The sequence below is a fragment of the Zonotrichia leucophrys genome, chromosome 7, assembly GCF_028769735.1.
Source record: "Zonotrichia leucophrys gambelii isolate GWCS_2022_RI chromosome 7, RI_Zleu_2.0, whole genome shotgun sequence".
NCBI classification, from domain to species: domain Eukaryota; kingdom Metazoa; phylum Chordata; class Aves; order Passeriformes; family Passerellidae; genus Zonotrichia; species Zonotrichia leucophrys.
Window position 1 is genome coordinate 13,071,672 of NC_088177.1, and position 23,345 is coordinate 13,095,016.

Below are 23,345 nucleotides of genomic sequence, written 5' to 3' on the forward strand. Positions count from 1 at the left end.
GTTTGGGTGGCGATCTCCCTCCCTTCTGGAAAACACTGTTTGGCCTTCTCGTCTTGGCGCGCAGGGATGCGCTCGGACACGGACACCGCATCCAGGATGACGCTGGAATGGCAGAGGCTGGGTGCTTGGGCCCCGTGGGCGGTGCTGGGTGTCCCGGCAGTGGAGGCTGGTGCGGGGTGTGCGGTGCGGGGTGCGGGGGGGCCCGGCCGGGACGGGCTGTGGGTGCAGGACGGCGGGGGGGGGTGGGGCGCGAACCGTGCACCGCGCGGCCCCGCCCTCGCGTCGGCCCCGCCCCCCCATGTCCAATCAGCGCCGCTCCTCCCGGCGCCCGGCCCCGCCCCTCACCTCCCCGTTGCCATCTCCGCCGCGCGCGAGCGCCCTCGGCCCCACCCCCGCTCGCTCTCGGCCCCGCCAATGGGAACGACGGAGCCGCCCGCGGGGCCCCGCCCCCGCGCGCGCGGGGCTCGCGCCGCTGGCGGGCCCGGCGCGGCCTGCACGTCGGCGGCGGCGGCGGCGGCGCGCGCACGGAGCCGCGGCGGCGGCGCAGCGGGGCCGCCGCGGGGCTCGGCCGGGACCGCGCATGGCGGAGCGGCGGCGGCGGCGGCGGGGCCCGGCAGCGGCGCGGACACAGGTGAGCCCGGGCTGCGGCGGCGGGGCGGGAGCGCCCCGCGGGACCTGTCCAGGTCCTGACGCGGTGGCAGGTGCCGGTGGTTGCCGGCCCGGCCGCCCCGCACCTGTTGAGGACGGCAGGGGCCGGGCCGCGGCAGAGGTACCGATGCGGGGGCGCAGTGCGGCGCGGAGCGGGGCCCGGCCGTTCCCGGCGGGGGCGGGCGCCCGGGCGGGCTCCCCCGGGCAGCGGCCGCGGCGGCGTTGGGGCCATTTTGGGGGTGGCGGCACCACGGGAAGTTTGGCCCCGGCCGCCCGAGCCGGGGGCAGCTCCCCAGCGTCACTGGCCGCTCGTCACGGCAACCCGGGGCCGCGGGGAGCGGAGAGCCGCTGTGCGCGGCAGGCGCTGCCGCGGGGGGTGCCTGCCCTTCTCCCGGTGTTCCCTTCTCGCCGTGCTCCTCCGCCCTGCCCTTCTCCCGGTGTTCCCTCCTCGCCGGGCTCCTCCGGCGGCGCCCGGTCCGGCCGCCCCCGGCACCGCCGCCCGCCCTCTGCAGTGGGGAGGCGGCGCGTCCTTGGAGAGCAGCTCGGGCGTGAAACGCGGCTGCACATCCCAGCGCCTTTGCTTCCCGGCTGGATAACCCCGCAGAGCCCTTCTCCATCTGTTGCCCTGGCCCCCGGTGGGTTTCCTTGGTCCTTTGGGATTCGGTTGGATCTGTGCTGTTCTCGGAGCAAAACTGCAGTCGTGATACGTGTGGTTGTGCTTTTCAAAGTCTGGTTTGCTTAAAAAAACAGAGATAAAAGGCTTCCAAAAGGCGCCTGTCTGGTGCCCGAGGGACACTGCTGGTCTGGGCTGCTCCTGCTCTCTGCCCATCTTCACCTTGCACCTCTCAGGACTCAGGTAGGGAAGCACTGGTCGTGGCAGAGAGGTCTACAGAGCATTCAGGACTCTGTGCTCAGGCTGGTGAATGCACAGAATTGATGGATAAGCCACCATCAGCCATGCTTGGCCTGGGCGTAAATGTTTTCTTTTTAATTTTTAAAATTTTATCTCCTTTTTTTGGTGATATATAAAGGAAAAACCAACTTCATGTAATTTTTTAGCATAAACACTATCAGGGTCTCATTTCTTACTGTTTTTTTTTTTTTTATCCAAGTGGTGGTGAGCTTACTGGAGCTGTTGGGCTCTCCCAGGCTCCCTGCTTGCTCTGTGAGTTATTGTCACTCCTGAGAGTGAAGTTGTAGCATTGTTCTTGGAGCTGTTTTATGCTGGAGAGTGGCAGCAGGCCAACCTTCCTGGACGCACAAGATGTTTAGAATAATTAGTGATGGAATACCCCTTGAAAATAATTGTTTGGGTTTATCTAGCACTCAGTTGTAGCAATATCTACCTCTAAAAATAGGCAGGCCTCTGTGTAATGAGCCTCGTAGTATAAACAAGTCATATCTTGAATGACTGTTGTTACTTTTGGGATGTCCAAGATAGATGCCTTTGGGGGTTTTGCCAAATCTTCTAACTTTTTTTTTTCCCTCTGCAGTGAGCTATGTTTCTTGGCCCTTACTCCATGCAGTTGTATGCACTGACCAGAGGCAAGGCTCAGTAACTCTTGCTGTTCAGGGCTGGCACAGCTGCACAGAGAAGCTTCCCAAGGTTGAGCAGTCCTGGTTTTCCCATGAAATCCATGCTCAGGTGGAGATGGCAAGCAGTGGGCTCTGCCAGGTGACTGCATCACTGCTGATGGCACTCTGGGGCACTGCCCATCATGAATTCAGCACAGAGCCCCGTTCATCTGTGCTCTGACTCCACAGGGACAGAGCGGCTCGGGTGTGATCCTGGTTGTGCTGCTCCTGCCTGGGGTGCCTTCCAAGTGTCTCAGGGTGCAGCTGTGTGAGCACACTGTTCTTGCTGTCAGGAGTCAGGAGCGAGGGTGGCACGAGGAGTGTTCCCACATTTTGCTGGGTGCTTTGTCAGAGCCCAGGCTCTCACGTGCTTTTTGGGGTGTGTTTTCAGCTGCCAGCTTGCTGTGTTGCTGACGTTGAGGAGCACTGGCTCCTCAGCTCGAGAGAGAAAAAATAGCCAACTTTTTCAGCAGGAGGAGTGCTTGCTCTGTGTTTTCTGAGAAAGTACCACTGTGCTCAGTGTTGGGAACAGGAGTGTCTCATAGCTTTGCTCACACTGCTCATGGACCCCAACCCCCTTTGATGCTGCCCCCAGTTATCCAGATTTATCTGCTCAGTTAGAAGCTGAGTGCCCTTTTGTGGGTGGACTGTGTTTTGGGAATGGAAGTGCAGTCCCATAAGCCCTCAGTGGCAGGCCTCTGCTTGCTGTGAGCACAAAGGTCTTCTGGAGAACTTTTAACTAAAAGGGACTTTTTTCTCTTTTAAGAGGTTTAAGTGAGTAAAGCCTAAGTGGCTGGGCTTACCAGTTCAGACAGTTTGGGACTGGGACCAGGTGAGGCTCTTCCATTCCCTAGCAAACTGATGCCTACACGTGGCAAACCCCAGGCTGCTGCCGGTAGTTGTTCCCAGTCACCCAGTCAGAGATGCTGGCCAACACTGCTGTGAGAGAGCCCTGGACAGACCCTGAGTGTGCCATGCCCTCTCAGCAGTCCGTGCTGCCAGTGTCACCTGTGCCCTGAGGAGGTTTTGGGGATGGCAGTGCTGGCTGTGTTTCAGGTGGGGAATGTTCCCCTGGCTGCAATGTTTCCCTGGGCTGGGTGTTGGTGCCAGGGTGGTTTCAGGTGGGTTGTCCCCAGGTGCCTGCAGTGAGTGCCTTGTTAGGCTCTTGCACTCAAAATCAGGAACCTGAGGGTCTTTGCTTGGATGCCTGAGATATCTGCTCTGGTGAAGACAAACCAGAGCTCTTGCTGTTCCTGCAGCTTCTGGAGCTGGTAGGTGCTTGGCACGTTTGAAACTCAAGCCATCCAGCTGCTGCAGTGTGGATTTCAGCTTATGTTGAAGTACTGAACATTGAAACTGTATGTTTGGGTTGTATTTATCAGTGGATGCTGTTATGTATGTATCTTGGTTTGAAAGGAAATACCTTTATAGTAGAAATGCTGCCTGACCAGAAAAAAAAAAAAAAGCCCAAAAAAAACCTTGGTGAAATGATTATGTAAGCAAGTGAAATGGCATTCTAAAGCAAAAGTTTCTTTCCTGTTTGGAGACAGCGTGGCTGGGTTTTTTTCTCTTTCCTGCTGTTTAACATTTTTTAAATCCTTTTAGTGAATGTTTTTTGTATGGTAGGTATGAGAAATAGTTGTTTTTGCAATTTAAGTCCTTAAAGAGGTCATCAGCAGGCTGTGGGAGCTAGTAGGAACCAGATATGACTATTTGAGGCTGTAGCTGACCAAAGCAGCAGCACATGAGTCCATTTAGGCAATAATAAAGGTAAAAAAATCACCAAAGAAATTAATGTAACTGCTGTTACTGTGTGAGCTCAGAGGATGCTCGGTACAGTCATCCTCTTAGGAATGTCTGGTTGCAGAGGATTCAGGATCCTTTCCTGTTCCCTGCCTGTGGGTCAGCTGTGCTGTGTGTCTGTCCCCAAGGCAAGGGAATCCATCTCCTGCACAAAAGCTGCCGGGGTTACCTTGAGCTTCTGTTCCCAGCAGGAGCACGGGCTGAGTCAGTGCTGCCTGCCCGGGGCTCTGACTCACTGCTGTCCCCTGCATGCACAGCCAGCCTGTGCCTGTAACCCCATTCCAGAGCTTCCTCTGTGAGTATCACCTGCTTACAGGGCTTTGGGAGTGCTGCACTGCTTTCCTCAGTTGGTGGTGCTGGTACAAGTTGGTTGTTGCTGAGGTTTTTTCTGTGCAATGCCGAGCATCTGTGGAAGTGCCAGGGAGCTTCTCCTGTGTGCAGTATTATAATTCCGTCTTTGTGGCTTGTGTTCCTTCTTTACACTTTATTTTTTAAATTATTTTTTTTTAAGCTTTATGTGCTTGAAGAGGAAGGGTGCTTTGTTTTTGTTTTGGAGAAATGTCTTCCCTGATGCTCCAAGGGTAGGTCTCTTTGTGGTTGAGAGCTGTCTATACTTCTAACTCAGGTTTGCTTCATGAAAATTGTCTTTATTGGGAACTCTGGCTATCTTCCTGTGCTTCAAAGCTCAATTTCCCATTGCCTGGCATGGTTAGTGCCCTTGAATGAAATTAGTTAACACCTTGAAAAGTCCATCAGATTTGGCAGGAGAGTGGATTTGTCCCAGGTAAGTACTGAGTTGTGAGAGCACAAGAACCTGTGAGGAGGGAAATCTCAGATGAGTGCTCTGCTGGAAGAAAAGCTGTTGCTGAAGTGCAGATATTATTGGACATCAGAGGAGCTCTGTGGTAGCTCTGAGACAAACAGGAAATCAAGTTTCATAAGTAGTTCCAGTAAAAGGTAGGTCCTTATTTCCCTAAGTATCCCTTGTTTTCCTTGGTGAAAGCGGAGATGAGTGATCTAAGGAGCAGTCGTGAATCATCATAGGTGATGGAACAAAACAAAAGGTTTGGGTACAGTCCCTCACCCTGCCCCTGGGGGCTGAAGCATGAGGGAGACAGCAAAGATTTTAAATTTCCCTGTAAAGGCTCCTGCAGTTGTTTGGAATAAAGTCCTTTTATAGGTGTAGGAAAGCACTGGGGTCAGGATTTTTCCATGCAGAGTGCTTTTGGCAGAGGTGCAAAAGGAAGGGCTGCTCAGCAGATTGCAGAGGAATTTTTGGGTTTAGTTAATTTTACAGAGATTTTAACAGAATGGACTTCTTGGACCTAGGTAAGGTGAAGAGTATCCTGAGTATCCTCATTTGGAGAAAACATGTGAGGAATATACCATATTTTGAATTTAAAGTAGAAATATTCCTCATTTGGGGGTGAGTTTGGTGCTACATGGCAGAAGGTACTTTCTGATTACTTTGCTTCCTGGTGCTTTTGTTATTATGGTACTTTTAAGTTGCATAAATAATTTTATGATGGGCCTTGGGTAAAATTATATGTGAGTACTATACCAATGTCTATTTGTCTTTGTTCCAAACTCAATTTACCAGTGGCTCCTCCTTTCTGCTATTAGTTTTGTCATATCAACTCTGAAAAGAGATGAACTACTTAAAATTTGATCAAAAAGAGAACAAGCATGTATGCTAAACACCAGTTTCTTTCATTTGTCACATGTAATGTGAATATGAAGTTTTTACATAGGAATTGTCAGGCAGCCTCAACCAGGAGGATTTTTTTTTTCTCATGTGGTCTGTGTAGGTTTTGAGGTTTGCAAAGGTAGTTAATACTTGTCTCTGCCATTCTGAAGGCTTCTCCTGAAAGTGTTCAGTGTGTCTAAAATGAGGTTAATTTTGATTTAAGTAGATTAACTCAGCTCTTCAACTTTATTAGCAAAGGAGCCTTTAAGTTTAAGGTTTCACTCTCTTTTTCCTTGCTTAGTTATGCTCTAGTGTGTGTACATCATCTACTGGAAACCTATTAGAGGGGGAAGATACCTTTGACTTTCTTTAGATGCAAATTTTATAAAAGCTTATTTACAGAGGCCCTTCTTTGTCAGATGGTGCTTTTTCACCTCAAACACTGAGCACAGATACCGAGTACTTAATAAAACAACTCTAAAACTCTTTAGATGGCTCCCAGTAAGAACACAGTAGGATCTCTAATTAAAACATTCTGATCAAAACTGGACTAAGATAACACATTTGAATGCTGCTTTTGGCCTTAGAGTTGCCATGTTTTTCACAGCTAAAGGATCAGTGCTGGTATTTTTAAATATCTAAAAAATGAGAAGAATTAATATAAGCCGATGGCTGAACTGCTTTGTTTGCGAGGAACTTGTAAAAAAACTGGCTCTGTGAGGGAACCAGGCTTACAGCCCTCCTCCACTGCCCAGGTTTTAAAGCTTGCTCTTGATATGCACGAGTAGATCGTTCTGGGAGATCAAAGGAGGAGGAGATAACTTCTTTTGTTGGGTGCTTACTCACTTTTATAACCATGATAGCCTTTGGCCAAGTTTACGCCTGGAAGGCACTTTGTAGTATGGGTGTTTCCCGCAGTATGGAAATTACCAAGGTGTATCAAGTAGGGAGAGAACTCCTTTGCCATAGCTTCTGGATCTAGAGCACAAATAGTGGCCTTCTCCTTTAAATTTTGGTAGTTTTGGTAGCTGAAACTGGTGAGCTGATTGAGCAGCACCTTTGGGATGCTGACTCTGTGCAGCCCCTTGGACCTATTGCCTGTGGAGTCTGCACAAAGTCTGGGTGTTGTTCACAGGTGTGGAGCCACAGGCAACTGCAGAATCATTACTCTTTGTTAAACCAGAGTTTTTTTTTCCAGCTGGACTAGAACATATTCCTGTTTTTTTTTACCTGTAAACTTTTCAGAGCAGCTCTGTGGCACGATTTTTGTATTTTCTCAGCCGTGGTGGCTTTGATGTCTTCTCTGGGGCTGCGGCCCCTCTCTTGGTTTAGAAGCACTTGTACAGCCAGCAAAACCATCCTTGCAGTGCTGGCAGCAGATAGGCTTTCCTGGGATTTACTGTGTATTATACAGACCTTCTTGTAGTGATATTTTTACAGATGCTTTTTGTCTCCCGCCGCTCACCAGTGCCAAGTGGTGTTCTGCAGTTTGATGTCATGTGATACTCTGTTTTGATAACAAAGAGGAGCTGGAAATTAATGCTTAACTCAAACCAGTGATCCTGGCAGTTGTGGCTCGGGTGTGTATGCCAGTGTTTTAATTGGAGCTGGGAACATGCTTCTGAGTCCATAAAGACATGTAGATGTGGCCCACAGGGACACAGCTTAGTGGTGAACCTGGTTAGACTCAATGGTCTGAGGCTTTTCCAGACTTGACAGTTCCATGGTTCTGTGACAATCCTGCCTGTCTTTGCCTCTGTGCTTGAGGGGGGACAGCTTGCACAGGCTCCCTTTGGAGGAGGGCGAGTGCAGAGATGAGCTCTAAGGGGAATGTCCACTGCTCTAAGGTTGTGATTGGGTTGTGCTTCTGTTGCTAATGGCTGTTCAGAGTTTGATTAATAAGAAGCTAAATCGGGGCCCTTCACTGCATTAGCAGCTCTCAAGAGCATGAGACAGAAAAGCTCAGCTGATGTGAGCCAAAGCAGCAAGGGCTGCTTGGGAGTGTGTGCCTGTGCTTTTGGCAAAGTTCTGCCAAAGGGGTGCAGTCTCCCGGAAAATCTTTTGTGAAAGTGGAGAAAATCCTGTCTTCACTCCATAATCTACCACACATGCTGGAATTGGTGGGAGCTCCCCCCTCTCTTTCACGAGGACTGTCAGGTCCTTCCATCAAATCAGCAAAATCTGCTTTTTCTCGTGTCTTCGAAACTCTTGCATTTAACATAGCAGATTTTTGCAACTCTGCTGTTTTCCCTGAGGATGATAATGAGCTGGGCAAGCTTCCCAACTGGGGGAAAGGGTGCATTAGTCTGGAAACCTTTGGGTAGTTTGTCTCTGTTTGATGCTTTTGTATCCAAGTTGATTTCCCCAGACCTCAGTGCTGACAAATATGGATAATGAGGGATAGTGAGTACTACTGTAGCTCTGTTGTTTTTTTTTCCTTGGTGCAGCCTAGTTTATCTTCTTTTATCCCCTGAAAGCTATTCTTAGTAAGGGGTTGTTTTTCTTGAATTAAATGAGTGAATAATCACAATTTCATTCACTGTCCTTACATATGTTTAAATATAGTATTAACCTAATCTTCTTATATGCTTTTCCTTCTGCTGCTCCTGAGTTTCTGAAGGAATCAGGTTCACTATTAGTAAGATCTATGAATGAACTTGCCTGGAAATGAAATACTTCTTTTGAGCTTTGGCTTGTGTTTATTGCCAAGATGGTAATTTATTCATATATTTGGACAGCAACATCATTCCTATGCACATAACTTCTGTGCTGTCAATAGAACTTTTTCTGCGTGCAGATGTGCAGATTCCTCAGATACAGCCTGTGCGATGGTTTTGTTGTTTTTTTTGCCCTGCTTGGAAGGGAGAGCGCTTGTTTGGTGGGCAAGCTTTGGTGCTTAGGAAGGAGGGAGGGAAGGAGCTCTCCGTGGTACCGAGCGGGGCCGGGGCCGCCGGGCTGCGGGCGGTGGTGCCGCGGGGAGGGAGGGACGGGCTCGTCCTGCTCCTGCTCCTGCCGCATCCCCGGTACATAACACACCATACAGACTGTATTCCATAGATTTTGTAAATATTATTATATTGGATGGGTCTAGATAAACAACTTCAGCAAATATAGCTAGTGTTCCTATAACTCTGTACTGTTGTTTCTCTCATCACTGTGTTTCAGATCACGATGGCTAGCTGGCTTTTTTTTGCAGCCCAGATAATACCCAGTGCTACTGGGTAGTGTTCCCAACCCCGCTGATTATTTTCCATCTCCCTTGGCCTCCTTGTATGCTTTTTCTCAGTAGCTCAGTCAGGTTTCAGTCAGCAGCTCAGCTGAAGGTGGGCCACGACTCTGTTGGGGCCACTTGCCCAGCCTGGCTGTGAACACCCCCAGCTTCTCTCAGCATCTGTGATGCCCTTGCTGGCTTGCAGCCTTTTTTCAGATTCAGGGCTCATAGAATAGCCAGTGTTGTAAGGATCCCACAAGGATTATTGAGTCCAGCTCCTGGCCCTGTCACAGGACAACCTCAAGAAGAGCTGTGGCTTGTTCTCCTTTCAATATTTTCTTTCTTCAGTCCTTTGTTCGATAGATTTGCTTTCTTTTAAAGTTTGCTTTCCAGACTTAAGCGAGGCTCCCCAATGGCTGTGAGAACATTTTCTAAGTAACTGCTCTTGATGGCTTTCAGTGAGTGTGGAAGGAACTAGAAGTACATTTGATTATTGTAATAAAAGCTCTGTTGAGGAATATGGCTATTGACTGTTGCTTTCTTGCCAGAGCATCACCTGACCTGCAGGACAGCTTAGCTGAAGCAGGCTGCTTTTAAAGCTGAAGAGAAATAGCCAATATTTTCAAGGTTATAGCTTTTAGAATGCTGTGGTAGAAAGTAGGGAAAGGAATTTTTCTGCTGGTAGCTTTCAGTACAGCAGAGCTCCTCAGCATTATTTATGGCTTTAGCTTGGGTATTTTTGCATCTCCCTGGGTCACAGACCTTCCTTACTATCTTCTGATGGGGTTTTTTGCCTAGGTTTGGCATGTTGCTGTAGTCCAAATTGGACATAAATTGTAAAAATAAAAAATAATACAAAAATTGTATTAATGGGTATTTTTACTTCCAGTGGTACTTAAAATGTATCCAAACACCTCTTGCTCCAGCAGTTGTCCTGGCAGCATTGCTAGTGAATACTACTTTAGTATGTATGCAGTTGGGTGGTTTTGAATAAATGACTTTTGGATCTATCTTAGGAAGCTGCTGATGTTCTTATTGCAGAATTTCACCTCCTGGAGCTAAGACCTGGTTTCTTGTAAAGTGCATGTTCACAGTGCATAGGTTATCCTTGAGGGAACAGCCAACTGCCTGCATTTCTGAATCAGTAGCTGCTTCTTTACTTCACAGAAAATGCACGCAGTATGTGCATATATTAAAGATACATGCATATGTATAATACTTTATCTTCAGTACTTTGTCCAGAATAAAACCTTCAGTCTAAAAATAACTATAGTAAAAGGTCACCAAATTCCACTCAACATGGAGTTTTTATGGCATGTGAACTGATGGACTCTTTGCTTCTGTGGCTGAGCTCTCTTAAATATTCTTGATGGCCTTAAATGGCTCTTTGTCTCTGTGGTTTTGTTGTCCTGAACCTGAAGGTAATGCTATGTCTTGAGTTAATTGCCCCCCTGGGTTGGTGTGCCAGGGAATGGGGGTTTTCCATCCTCTTACCTGGGGCAGGTGCATCACAGGCTGTGCAGAAGCAGTGCTGGTCTCCTTGGAAATCTTCTGCTGCTTTAAAGTCTTGGTGGTTTCTCTGGTGGTGTCATCCTTGTGCCTTATGGCTGTGCTGCTGTAGGCGTTGGGAGCAGCAGAGACAGAGCAAGGGTGTGGTGGTGCTGCTCCAGGTGTGTGTGTGCCCTGTGGGATGGGGGGATGGCAGCAGGCATCCAGGGTGGCTCCACTTTTGCCTGGAGTGGAAATACAGCTGAGAAGGGAAAACACAGCTCTCTGGTGTCCAGCAAAATCCCAGGCAAGTGATTTCTTCAGTCCTTCACCCATGTCCCAGGTGAGGGCTGGTGTCTCTTGGAGTTGCCATCCTTCCTCCGCAGCTGCTGGCTGCTTGGTGGTGGGTGCTGGCTGCCTGTGGCACACGTGGGAGGCTGCCAGCTCTGCCCTTCTCCTGGGGCACCCAGATGTGCTTTCTGAGGGGTGTGGAGGATAGATGTGCTTGGGGCTAGTCCAGTGTCCTTGCTCTGCCAGCATTTGCAGCATGTATCAATTCTGCCTGAAAAGCATCCAGTGTTTCTTGCCTTTGATTCTGTGCTGTGCTCCCTTCCAGCACTGATAACTGTTTCCCTTTTCTCCTGCATTTGTACAGGCAGACTCTGATTTGTTCTTCTTGACTGAGCAGCTCTTTAGGGTGCTTCTCTCAAGCTCCCTGTGCCATGTGTCACCCTGTAGTCCTTCTGTTTGCCTTCTGCTGTGATGTGATGCTGGTTTGCAAAGGGTAGCAATGTTGGGCAGGGTCATGTTTGCACAGGATTCCCAGAGAAGCTGTGGCTGCTCCATCCCTGGATGTGTTCAAGGCCAGGTTGGACAGGGCTTGGAGCAGCCTGGAATACTTGAAGGTGTTCCTGCCCATGGCAGGATTTGGAATGAGATGAGCTTTAAGGTCCTTTCCAACCCAAACCAGTCTGGGATTCTATGATCTGCAACTTTCATCACTTATTCATGAATTCTTCCTCTCTAAGTATTTTCAGGTTTGTCTTGCTGGGAGATTCTTTGGGGCTATTTTGTATAAATAACTTAGTAGATAAAATAGGTGTAAGTATTTCAACTCCCATTTGTTTCCTTTGGCTATCAGGAACAACTTTAATACTCAGCTTTTCAGGTAACCGAACATCATTTGTTATTTATCAATTTTTATCTGAACTCAAAAAGGCTAATGAAAATTAATGTGTGAGTTACCTCCCAGCATCTCAGCCCTTAGGGGGAATACATCAAAACTCTCTGATGTAGTCTTGAGTCTTGACACCCTCCAAATTTTGATCCAGTTGTCCTCTTATGTGATTTTTGTTCAAGGGGGATCTTATTTGTTCCTGCAACTCCTTCACAGCAGGTTGTAGCCAGGTAGGGATAGATCTCTTCTCTCAGACAGCAGGAGACAGGGCCAGAGGAAATGGCCTCAAGTTGTGCCAGAGCACGTTTAGATTGACTAGGAGGAAAAACTTCTTCACTGGAAGGGTGGCCAGGCACTGGCACAGGCTGCAGTCACCACCCATGGAAGCGTTCAGAAGTTGTGTAGATGTGGCACCTGGGAACAGATTCATTTGTGAATGTGGAGGTTCTGTCTTAAGGGCTGGGCTCCATGATCTTAGAGGTATTTTCCAACTTTAGTGCTTCTGTGATTCCATGTGTGAGTACCATAGACCCCAGGTCCTGAGCATGCTGGTCATGCCAGTATCTTCCTTCTCTCTCACTTTGCTCCTGCCCTATCCAAAATCTTCTGGGTGTTTTCCTTGCTTGTCTTGTCAAGCTCTGGGATGTATTACAGTTTCTTGAATATGAAGGTGGTAAGTCCCATTTCTGCACAACGTGGCTGAAAAATGTCTAATATTCTGTGATGGCAAACACTCTGCCCACACAGCCGAGCGGTGATGGCACTCAGATTTTACATCACAAGTGTGGTTGGTGCTGGGGTTTTTTTGTTTTGTTTTGGGATTTTTTTGTTTTTATTTTTTCTTTCTTTCACATAAAATAACTTGCTGTTGAATAACTCAAGGAACTGCTCAGGAAGGGGCAGTTTGAGTCAGTCTTTTGCAAGAGAGATCCCTGACAGCCAGTTGCAGGCCAATCCTGAGGAAAAGCTTCCAGGATCTCAGAAGACTGGCGGGGAGTCAAGGTGCATCAAAAGTTAGCTTGAAGTCCTTCAAATCTGCTCATATTTTTGTAGGAGAAAAGCAGAAATGTGACTGTAAAAGTGAAATCTAACACCTTCATAGTCTTAGAAGTCCAGTGGCTTGTTCTTCCTAAAACCTTGCAGGGATGAGACAGATATCAAAATCCTGGAAGTCCCCACTGTGGAGATGCAGACTGTCAGTGAGACATGAGTCACAAACATGGGGTGCTTCTAGTTCAGCTTGCTGCTGCCATGCTGTTCTCTGGGACAGCCTCAGAGTTTGCCTCTCTGGAGGAGAAAACACAGTGTAAGATGCAGCCACTGTTATTTTGGCCTCCTGCTGCACTGGGACACTTGGTGTCTTTTCCTGGTCCATTGTGGTGGGGTGAGAGCACCACGTGCCCAGAGTCCTTGCTGTGGTCTGATCCCATCCCTGCATCTCTCCTCTGCAGTCTCCAGCTCTGCCCAGAGCACAGAATGAATGTCCATAGAGAAGCAGCAAGAAAACAACTGACCTGGAAATATGTTTTCCAGCTAACCCAGTCCTTTGTTGGGAAAACAGCGTGATTCAGGGTTTTTTTCACAGTCTTTAAATTCCCTGTACATGGAGTTCCTGTAAGGTGCCGGTTAAAGCTAAAGGAATAAAGAGCTCTAAAGCTCATCCACGTTACTTGCATAACATTTATTTTAAAAATAATATTAAGCCTGTTAAAAAGGCTGTTGGTGGGTGCACTTGTGCAATCCATTATTTTTTCCCCTGGTGTAGTTTGTGCTTTCTGGCATTTTGTGCACAGCAGATGCAGTTTGTGCTGTATCTCCCATGGGGAAGCTTTTGCTGAGCTGCAGTCTGCTGGAGAATGGGAGTCAGAGGATAAATCCACAATTCCCCCTTTGTCCTCATGAGTGTCCAGCTGGAGTGCTGTGTCCTGGTTTGGGCTCCTCAGCACAAGGAAGACATGGGCCAGTTAGAGTGGGTCCAGAGAAGGCCACCAAGATGTTCCAAGGTTGGAGCCCCTCTGCTCTGGAGCCAGGCTGGGAGAGCTGGGGTGCTCACCTGGAGGAGAGAAGGCTCTGGGGGACCTCAGAGACCCTTCCAGTGCATAAAGGGGCTCCAGGAGAGCTGGAGAGGGACTTCAGGCAAGGGCCTGGAGTGAAGGAGAAGGGGGAATGGCTTCCCATTGACAAAGGGCAGCTTTAGATGGGATATTGGGAAGAAATTCTTGGCTCTGAGGGTGGAGAGGCCCTGACACAGGGTGCCCAGAGAAACTGTGGCTGCCCCATGTCTGGGAGTGTCCAAGGCAGGTTGGACAGGGCTTGGAGCAGCCTGGGATAGTGGAAGGTGTCCCTGCCCTGGAAGGTCTCCCCACTGGTGGCAGGGGCTGGAACAAGATTGTCTTAAGGTCCCTTGCAACCCAAACCGTTCTGACACTGTATGAAATGCGCACAATCAGTGGCTGTGTTAAGCCTTGTTTCCAGCTTGTGTATTTTACCTTGGTGAACTCTTTACTGAAATTGCAACACCCTCTTCTACTGTTTTATCTTCATCTCAGGGCAATACTGCAGTCAAGTTGCCTCTGGTCAACAAAATGGAAGAAATTTGTTGTCTGGATTGGATCTTTTTTCCTGCAGTGATTTAAGTGTGGCTGTGTCTTTGCCTCTTGGATCTTTTCAGCAGGGGAGGTGGTTTAAATCTCTGTCATGTCACTGGTATTCTGTCAGGTGCTGAGAGGTAACACTTGGCCTCTCTTGGTGTCCTGTTTTAAGTCCAGGATTAAATCACATTGGTTCTTGGGGTTGTGGGCATGGTCTGGGAGCTCCCAGTGAAGGGAGTATCACTTTAGGCATGGCTTAGCATGCACACTTGGTCCCACCATTGCTGATTGCCAGTCTGTCTCCCAGCTTTGTCAGCAGCCTCTGTCACACCAGGAGGCTGGAGGCAGTGGCACAGCCATCCCAACCTGTTTTGGGAATAAAGTGCCTTCTTCTGGCACTCCTGAAGTGATAAACTTCAAATAAAGACTATGGAGAGTGACTTCCCAGGCACCAGCCAGAGAAAATACACATCCTCAATGCACAACATAATCTCCTGGGTTTGAGCACTGTTAAACTGAGTGATAATTATTTGGCATCTTTTATTAAACATTGATTTCTGAGGCATTTTTCTGAAGACTAATGCTAAGTACAAAGTGTTCACATGAATCTAATCTTTGCCCTAGGACTGAAAACAATCAAATCTGCCTTGTTGTGAAGGCTGGGAAATATTGCCGCTGTTCAAAGGAAGAAAGATTTGCATTCCTCTAGTAGGTGCTGCACATATGTAGAACAAGCTTGAAGGAAGTTTTACAGGTATTTTTTTTGAATGAAAGGGCGTTTTACAGGTTTGTTTTTTTTTTTTAAGCTGAAAACTCTGGTTGATCACTGTAGCATTGAGAAGAGCTTTCAGCAGTTTTATCAAGTTGGTGCAGCAACATCTGCTCCAAAGTGGGGCATCTTCCAGTGTCAGAAGTGGTCAATGTGGTGGGATGGGTGGGTTGTCCTGTCTCTGCTACTCCCGTAGCTTAAATTCTTATCTACAGTTTGTCTGTAGTAAAAAATAACTTACTTTTCTATTTTAGCTGTTGTCTAAAAGCTGCTAATACCAAACAGAGAAATTACAACTGACTTCTTAAATTCTGTTGCTTTTTAAAAGCTGCTGCTTAGTCTGGAGGTTGCACTTTTGGACTGTTACAGTTTGAGTAATGTTTAAAGCAGCTAAATGAGTAATGTAAATATTTAAACACTAGCTATAGTGAAAACATCAACAACAAGATTAAAGCCTCAGCTCCCCTGAAGACATTTATGGTAATTTTGCTTATGTTAATGATTCCTTTGGCTTCAGTCACCTTCTCTTCTAAGGTAACTGCTCTTATCCATGGGATGATCCTGTGAAAAGAGGAGTGGCATTAAAACCTTTAGTTTTGAAATAATGTTGTTTCACTATCAAAATTTATTACTGAGGCTTTAGGATGCCAAATGTACCAGCACACTAGTGAATATGATTTTTCAGATATAGGAGATGGCAAAATTAAAAGTTAGACTTTCTTGCTGATACTATGCAAATATGTGAAATTATTTTTGGTGAGAGAATGTTTGAAAAATACTGTGTTTCTTCCTTAACATTTTTTGGGTAACTGTGTGTTTTAGAATAAATGATGAACATCCTTTTGTTTGTTTGCTGCAGTAAAAGCTTGGATAATACTTGATGGAGTAGCGTTCTGTTTTTTATTTTATCCATGGATTCCTGTTGCTTAATAGCTGCTGACTTTTCATAGCTTTTGAAGTGTCAGTGAACTTTGTTTCAGTGTCCTGTGTACCTGTTTGTAAGTTCCAAAAGAGTTTGTTTTATATCAAGGGAAGGAGAAGCAGCTGACAGCTTGTATTGTGTATAAGCTGTACTTCTTTTTCCAGTTGCAACATACATGTCCTTTCTTTCCATAAACTTTTTTATTTTTAATTGTGCTGCTCAGTTGTTAGTCTTTCTTAGTTTACTTTAGAATTTTAAATGAGCAGTTCAAAAGGGCTGTAGGGAGTGTGGGTTGGATTTGGGCTATTATTTCTTTGATTCAGACTGATAAACTGAAGTAAGTACATCATAGATGTCAAATTGTTTCTTCATGTTTAGATGGAAAATGTTTTCAGAGGAAATCCCAGTTCTGCAGTTGTGCTGTTGAACTGCATTTATAGTCTAGGGTGGAGACTCATGCTTGGTGTATGAAAAAACATGCATCAGCAGTTGAGATGGCTCAGCAGATTACTTTGCTTTTTCAACATGTGAGAAGTAAAATAAATAGGAAAATAAATACAGAAAGATTGGAAGTGGTGGTTTTTTTATCCTGACTATAGGGCTGGTGCTGAGTGCCTCCAAGTTGTTGCCTTGTGTTTGGGTGGGTTTTGCAGGTTTATGTCTTGAGGTGGTACCTCAGATGTCTGTTGTGATTCTCATTGCCTTGAAATATTTTCAGCTGATCTTTAAAAAGTCAGTGTTTGAAAATATTCCTAAATGGCCAGCATGTCGTGTTCTTCAGATGATTTTCAAGTATCCTTTGCTGCCCCGGGAGAAATCATGGACATGTTTCTGAACTTTTTAGGATAAATTAACTCACAAGTAAGGGACAAAGAATTGGATTTTTTTGGGGTTTTTTTTTTTGGTTTCTTTGCTTTTTATAGTTTTTACTGGTTTAAGGTGTTACAAGTCTGTTTTTGCTCCACCTGTCTTTACTGCTCACAGTATAACAAAAAGAATTACTAAGATAAGCCTTTTTTCCCTAGTTCTTACCCTGGGTGATTCTTTCTCTGTAAAATTCACTGCACCTGTCAATATGTAAGGACTTTTGGTACTCAGTGGTGAACTTCAAGTCTCAATTTTCATGGATTGTTTTTAGTTTAAGGAATTATCGACTGGAGTAATGTTGTGTATAAGGAAGATAATTTGAAATCTAAATTAACTCAAGGATATTCTAATATAAAAACTACTAGCAGTGTGTTTTCTCAGGATTAATTGTAACTTTAAGCAATGCTCACATAGGAAGAGAATTATCAAACCTTGTTTTTAAAACCCATTTTTGGTGGTTGTTGCTCCAAATACATTTTCACATCACACTTAATTTATAGCTCATATTCCAAGAGTTTGGAATTTTTTATTGTGGGTATGGGAACACAAGGTTGTGACTTTGACTCTGAACTCAGTATTCTGGGTGTTTTTCCTGCTTTATCATAAGACCAATGTAGTATTTACATGAATCTTTTTATTTTTATAGGAAAATGCCACTATGAAGTGTTGACATTGAAATGTCTTAAAAGCTGGGGTCAAATGAATGCAATATGCTAGTTTATGGACTTTAAATATTATGTCAGATCCCTTTTTGACTAAGAGATGTGTAGCTATTGGGTTGTGTTGTGTAGCTGTGCTCTGTGTAACTTGAATTCAGTGCAGGATTCTGCAGGGTACCAGCACCCTCTCGTGGGCTGTGTGATTGTGATTTTGGAACTGTTTTAGAATAGTCTTAGCTTCACACTGCTATGGCCCCTTCAGTGTTTTTTTAGAATTAGGAGATGGTGTGTTAAATTAAAGCTGTCTGTGCCTGGTCCAACAGCTGTGCTTGTTTGTGGAAATAAAATTGCTCACATCATCCCTGTTATCCTGTATCATCCTCAGAATCAGAATCACAAAATGGTTTGGGTTGCAAGAGACCTTAGGTTGGAAGAGACCTTAAAAGTGGTGGTGTGTGTGTGTTTTACCCTACATCTGCCAGTTGTTTTCCACCTCACTGCTGGTAGTTGTGGGATTTTCCTTTTGTGCAGGAAAATGCAGCCTGATGTCAGTGGGATCAAGAAAGTGGTGTTTGGAAAGGGGGTTGTTGTATGAGGGGCCTTTTCTATGGATTAAAGTCATTCCCTAAAAATAAGAACCAAAGATCTAAATTAAAAAAAAAAATCTAACAAGATGAGAATTCTGGATTTGGTTTCAGGATAAGTTGGGTGTGATAATACAAATGTTTATTTTGTTTTTACACCATTATTTACCACTTTTTTGCCGATCCTCTCTCCTAGAAGGTGCAGAGATTGCAGATTGGATTCTGCTACATAACTGCTTGTACCTTAGGGATGTTTTTTCTGACATCCAGAATTAGACATCTTGAGTCTTGATTTCTTTTTAAATTTTTCTTTTTTTCCAACCAGGAGTGTCCAGAATGGTCAGGGGGTTACATAAGACTTGGGTCTGGGACTGTGTATCTGTAGTATGGATTATTTATTTTTAGAGAATCAGAAATGTGTCCCTTTTTAAGGTCAGGAGTTACTATTTGTAATGCACAAATTGTTAAAGAACCAAGCAATTGACTGGATTTCTTCTTCTTGCAGGTTGCAGAATCAGCATGTCTCTCCAATAGTTAAAAAGGTAAGCACACTGTATTTGCAAACATGCAGCAGGATTCTCTGTTTTCTCATTGATGCATTTGGCTCATAACTTGGAGGAGGAGAAACTTCATTTTAATGTATTTGAACACTTGTTTAGTACTTTCTTGTTTTATCTATAACATTTATTAATGTTTGGATTCTTAAATAGTTTCACAATTACTGGACCAGCAGCTTGAAAATAGACAGGATATTGGTTTACAAGTTGATATTACAAAAATTTAGTTACCCCTCTGGCTGCAAGTTTGTATCCAATGCATATTAATTATTAAAGTAATTATTTATTAAAGTAAATAGGCAGAGCTGGCATGTAGGACTTGCAGGTTTGCAGAGTGTTTGAGCAAAGCTTAAAAACTGATTTTGGTGGGAAAAGGGGAAATAAGCCCAAATTGTAAGTGTATCTCCTAATCCCAAACATCAGTCTACCTCCATGACTGTTTTTTTTTTTCTTTTTATGAAACAGCTTCAAGATATCTGAGTCTCTTTTGACCTCCTTTAAAACTATTTTAGATTTTTCTTCCAATTAGTTATTGTTTTCCTTAGCACTGGGTAGCTGTATCAATTATCTTTTAAATGATGTTGAAAATATTAATATTACTTATTGGGAGGTCCAGGCTACTCAGTTTTCCTCTCTGAATACTTATAACTTTTGCCTTGGTAGCACGTCATAAATACATTTCTGACAGTTGCAGGTACTTGAGGAGTCCTTCAGAAAAAAAAATTGTGAAAAATGAGGCATTCAGTCCTAACAGTAATCTGGTAAAAAGGAAAAATCTGCAAATTTCCTAAGTTATTTCTAACTGGGAGCAGAGCTCTAAACTTCCTTGGTTGAGGGGTCAATAGATGCAACCCCAATAATTTCTGTAACAGCAGATGGTGCTGTTGGGATGGATTTAATCACGTGAGGAATAGACTCCAAGCTCACCAATAAACTCCAGTATGGGTTTATGTCAGAGCTCTTGGGGCTCCCAGTATGATCCAGCCAGCAGCTCTGGATCTGGAATTTTCTGTGCAGAGCAGCTTTTCAGGATGTACTTTAGCTCCTACTAATTCTAGCAGTTGATGCTAATTTATATTTCCTCTTGCTGAAGTGCACAAAACTAAAAGGAAAACTGCTGTTGGCCTGTAATATTGTCCTTGTGCTTAAAAATACCCAGTTTGCTTGTGGGAGCAAAAAATTTAAAAAAATCTTTAAAAGCACTTAAAAAATACAGTGTATGAGCATTTCTTCAAAGAGTATGAAAAGTAAGCTGATAATGGGTACCAAATCTATAAGTAAATGAGAGTTTCAAGGATGTTTTGGTGCTTGGAGATTTTCACGTGATACCTGTTTAAAAAGGAGAATTGAAGAGGTGCTGAAGTTTTCCATCAGTCTTGCTGTGTTGCTTCTGATCTTGCCTGGGTTGGTTTATCTCTGGAATTTGGGTGGAATATGCTTGAGTTGTTTAGTGTCTCAGCACTCCTGGTTCAGGGATGCAGGTGAAATGGGAGTATTGGAGATGGGTAAGTCCCAAACTCCACCTGGGAACTGCTTTTTCTTTAGAGAGAAGGCAGCCCATTTTCTCCTTGATGCCTCAGTGGGTGTCAGATCTGTGAAATACAAGATATTACAGGATTTACTGCTTCCAGCACACACAGGAACACTGAATGCCACAGTTTTGTTCTGTGTGCAGCATTTACTTCCTTGCACTTGGTTTTCAACCTGCTTTTGTCTAATCATGTGGACATTATAAGATATTTAAGGATATTGAGTATTTAACTTCATGCATGTTACAGATTGGTTATTACAGGGTAGTTCAGCCTGCAGAAGACTCTGGGAGACCTCATTGTGAACTTCCAAAAAAGCTTATAAAAAGAGGAAGAATTACTTTTCATGTGGGCAGACAGTGATAAAAGAGGAGGAAATAGTTTTAAGCTAGGATACATTTAGATTAGAAGTTAAAAGGAAATTTTTCTCTGTGAGGGTGGTGAGGCCCAGAGAAGCTGTGGCTGCCCCATCAGTAGAATTGTTCAAGAGCAGGTTGAATAGGCTTGGAGCAGCCTGGGATAGTGGAAGGTGTCCCTGCCCATGGCAGGAGCTGGAAAGAGGTGAACTTTAAGGTCCCTTCCAACTCAAACCACTCTCTATGGTTTAGTGCTATGATATTTTTTATTTCCTGAAACTGTTATTCATGTTACACCTGCAACAGGTCACCAAGTTTCTTTCCCAAGGGCATTGTCTATGTTCTTTAGCCAATAGTCAGATTTTAGAGAGCTTTTCTCTCCTCAAAGCTGTCATCCTTCAAGGCCTTGTCCTAGGCCTCCTTCCTGAGTGTCATAGCCCAGAGTCACTGCCTTGAGGAGCAGGTGTTGGTAGAGTTAGGAGCTACAAAGGTGACCTGAAGAAGTCTCTTTTCAGTCTTTACACCAAATTTTGTGAATCAAATCTCTGATAATTTAGGACAGATAAAGTAATTATTAAAAGCAAAATCACTTTTGACTTCAGATAGCTAATGGAGCAACTCTTCCCCCAAAAGGAAGGAGAAATACACATTTCTATGTATCTCAAGCTTTGCTGTGCCGAGAACAAGGTGGTAAAAGTTTGAGCAGCTGAAGGAATTATGGTAAAAGACTCAGTAGTTGCACAGGCTGCTCTTTGCATTTTACAAATTGTGCTGTTTTCTCAAAGATGCAGAATGAATTCTCATGCCCCTCAGGGGTGTTTTTTCCCTTTCTCTCTTTGTCAGTGTTGCTGTTCCTTCAGAGCTGTGTAGATGTAGATACCTCACTCTCCATGTCCTTGGTCTGCCGCACACAGCTTATTGTGTATTGAAATGTGAAACTGGGCCTGAAACTGTTAATTAGCATACAAAACCAGTTAATTAGCACACCAAATTAGGCACAGCACTAGTTTTGGGAGTTGCTCTTTGATGGGACTCATTTCCTCCTGATTTTCTTAGTGGTGATCATGTGACTGTGCCATGACTCTGGCTTGTTCCTCCGTGGTTAGTTCTTCTTTCTAAATTCAGTCTAAACTGAGCTCAAATAATCCTCTCACTCTTTCCTCATTCTCAGAATGAGAAGTAGTGTCTAATAACATGGATGCTGAAGTAGAACTTCAGTTCCTTTGTAGTGGGGAAGTTGGAAGCTTTTAGTGCTTAGGCTTCAGACAGAAATAATTACAGTCACTCAGTCTGTGCTTTCCATCACAGTCTGGAGATGTAAAAGGTGTTATCTGGGATCTGGGAATGAGTGCCAGCAGGTAGAGCTCCCTGGTAGCACATCAGCCCAGTTCCAGTGGTGAGCTGGAGCGTGTTGGGCTTGGCTAGTGAAGTACTCCTACTTTAAGATGCCATTGGCAGTGTTTTTCAAAAAATGCCAGTCTGGATAGTTGTCAAAATAGGATGGTGCATGTAAGTCATGTACCAGAGATCATCTAGATTCAGTCATGAGCTGTGTTCCTGATGTACTGAGAAATGAAGGTCTGAGAGCAGCTGGAGGTGTCTGGTCAGAGAGGTCTCATCACTGCAGTAACAGACTGGAGCTTGCCGCTGCAGGCATTCCCTGCTGCAAAGTGCTTTTTGTCCTGTGAAGTTTAATCTGAGGGCAGGATTAAAGGGTAGCTGCAACCCTCAGCCTGTACTGATGATCTACATGTCCTAAAATATCCTCAAATAATCTAAATATCTAAAATATATTAAAAACATCAAATTATCTAAATATCCTAAAATATCCTCTGCATATCCATAAAATATCCTCAGCCAGTGCTAATGATCTGTGGGATCTACAGGATCAACATATCTTTGTTGGTCACTCAAATGGGGAAACCGGATGATTATCCCATAATGTGACATGTTACTTTTTAGTTTATGAAAAAGCTGGAAAATATCACAGATAATGTTGACAATGGGAGGCTTCTTGGTTGGCCTGATGGAAACCTTTGTATGGAAAATCTGTGACTAAAGTGTATTTGAGATTGGTATATTTTTGTATTCCTACTATTTCCAACTGCATTCTGTGCCTTTTGAGGCAGTGGATGAAATGGGAACCTGAGAAGTGGTTGTAAAGGATGCTGAAAGCATCTTGTTTCATTCACTGGGCTGTGTAAATATTTCCTTGCTTATGTCTCTCCTTGTTTCTGAGCTACAAGACTGAAGAGTTGCCCTCCTTTATTAATAACAAACTAAAATGAATTGTGCCTTTCCACACCTAGGAGTAAGGATGCCTTTGATCTAGTCCTTCTCAGAGCACTGTCCTTCCTTGCCCCTTGTGCGACCAAGGGTTAATTGTCACACGTGCCTCTGGCAGTGGGTGAGGGTGAGCTGCATCCTCTGCTCATGTTGTTCACTGGGCTGTGCATCAGTGCGCTCCAGGCTTCCAGGGCTGGGAGAGGAAGCCCAGGGATAATCTCCTTTTGGGAATAGCTAGTTGGTGCTTTGGGAAGGGTGAGGGGTGGCACAGGTGCCAGGGGTGCATGGCATCACATCAAGCCATGGCTCTGGGCATGGGGAGCCTCTGCAGCGTGGCCCGAGCGCACAGGAAGCGCAGGAGGATGAGGCGATCTGAGAGGAAAGGTAGGGCTTTAATTGCTGCATTTAAATGCTGGAACAAAAGACTTGGTGGTGTTGTAAATGTAGTTTTCAGGTGAGGTTTGAAACTCTTTGCTAAGTGCAACTTCACTGTTTGCACTTTGGAATCATAAGAAATCCAGTTTGTCGGAAATACTTTGAGCAAATCCATTTTCCAATGTTTTATTTCACTTGACTTTCAAAGTTTGGCAGGAGGGGACTTTTGAACAAATATGGAACTTGCTAAAACTGCAGCTT

General features: G+C 45.0%; 1 protein-coding gene across 2 annotated transcripts in view; it reads left to right on the forward strand.

Moving 5' to 3' along the window:
• The first annotated feature begins 526 nt into the window (after positions 1-526).
• The window catches only part of ADARB1 (adenosine deaminase RNA specific B1), a 64,856-nt gene continuing 42,037 nt past the window's right edge, over positions 527-23,345 (forward strand). The window contains exons 1-2 of one of the 2 annotated variants that reach the window (XM_064719136.1): positions 527-631; positions 18,487-18,523. The gene's annotated coding sequence lies outside the window, so the exon portion shown is untranslated. The remainder of the gene's footprint in view (positions 632-18,486; positions 18,524-23,345) is intronic. The other variant, XM_064719137.1, reaches the window with a different exon arrangement.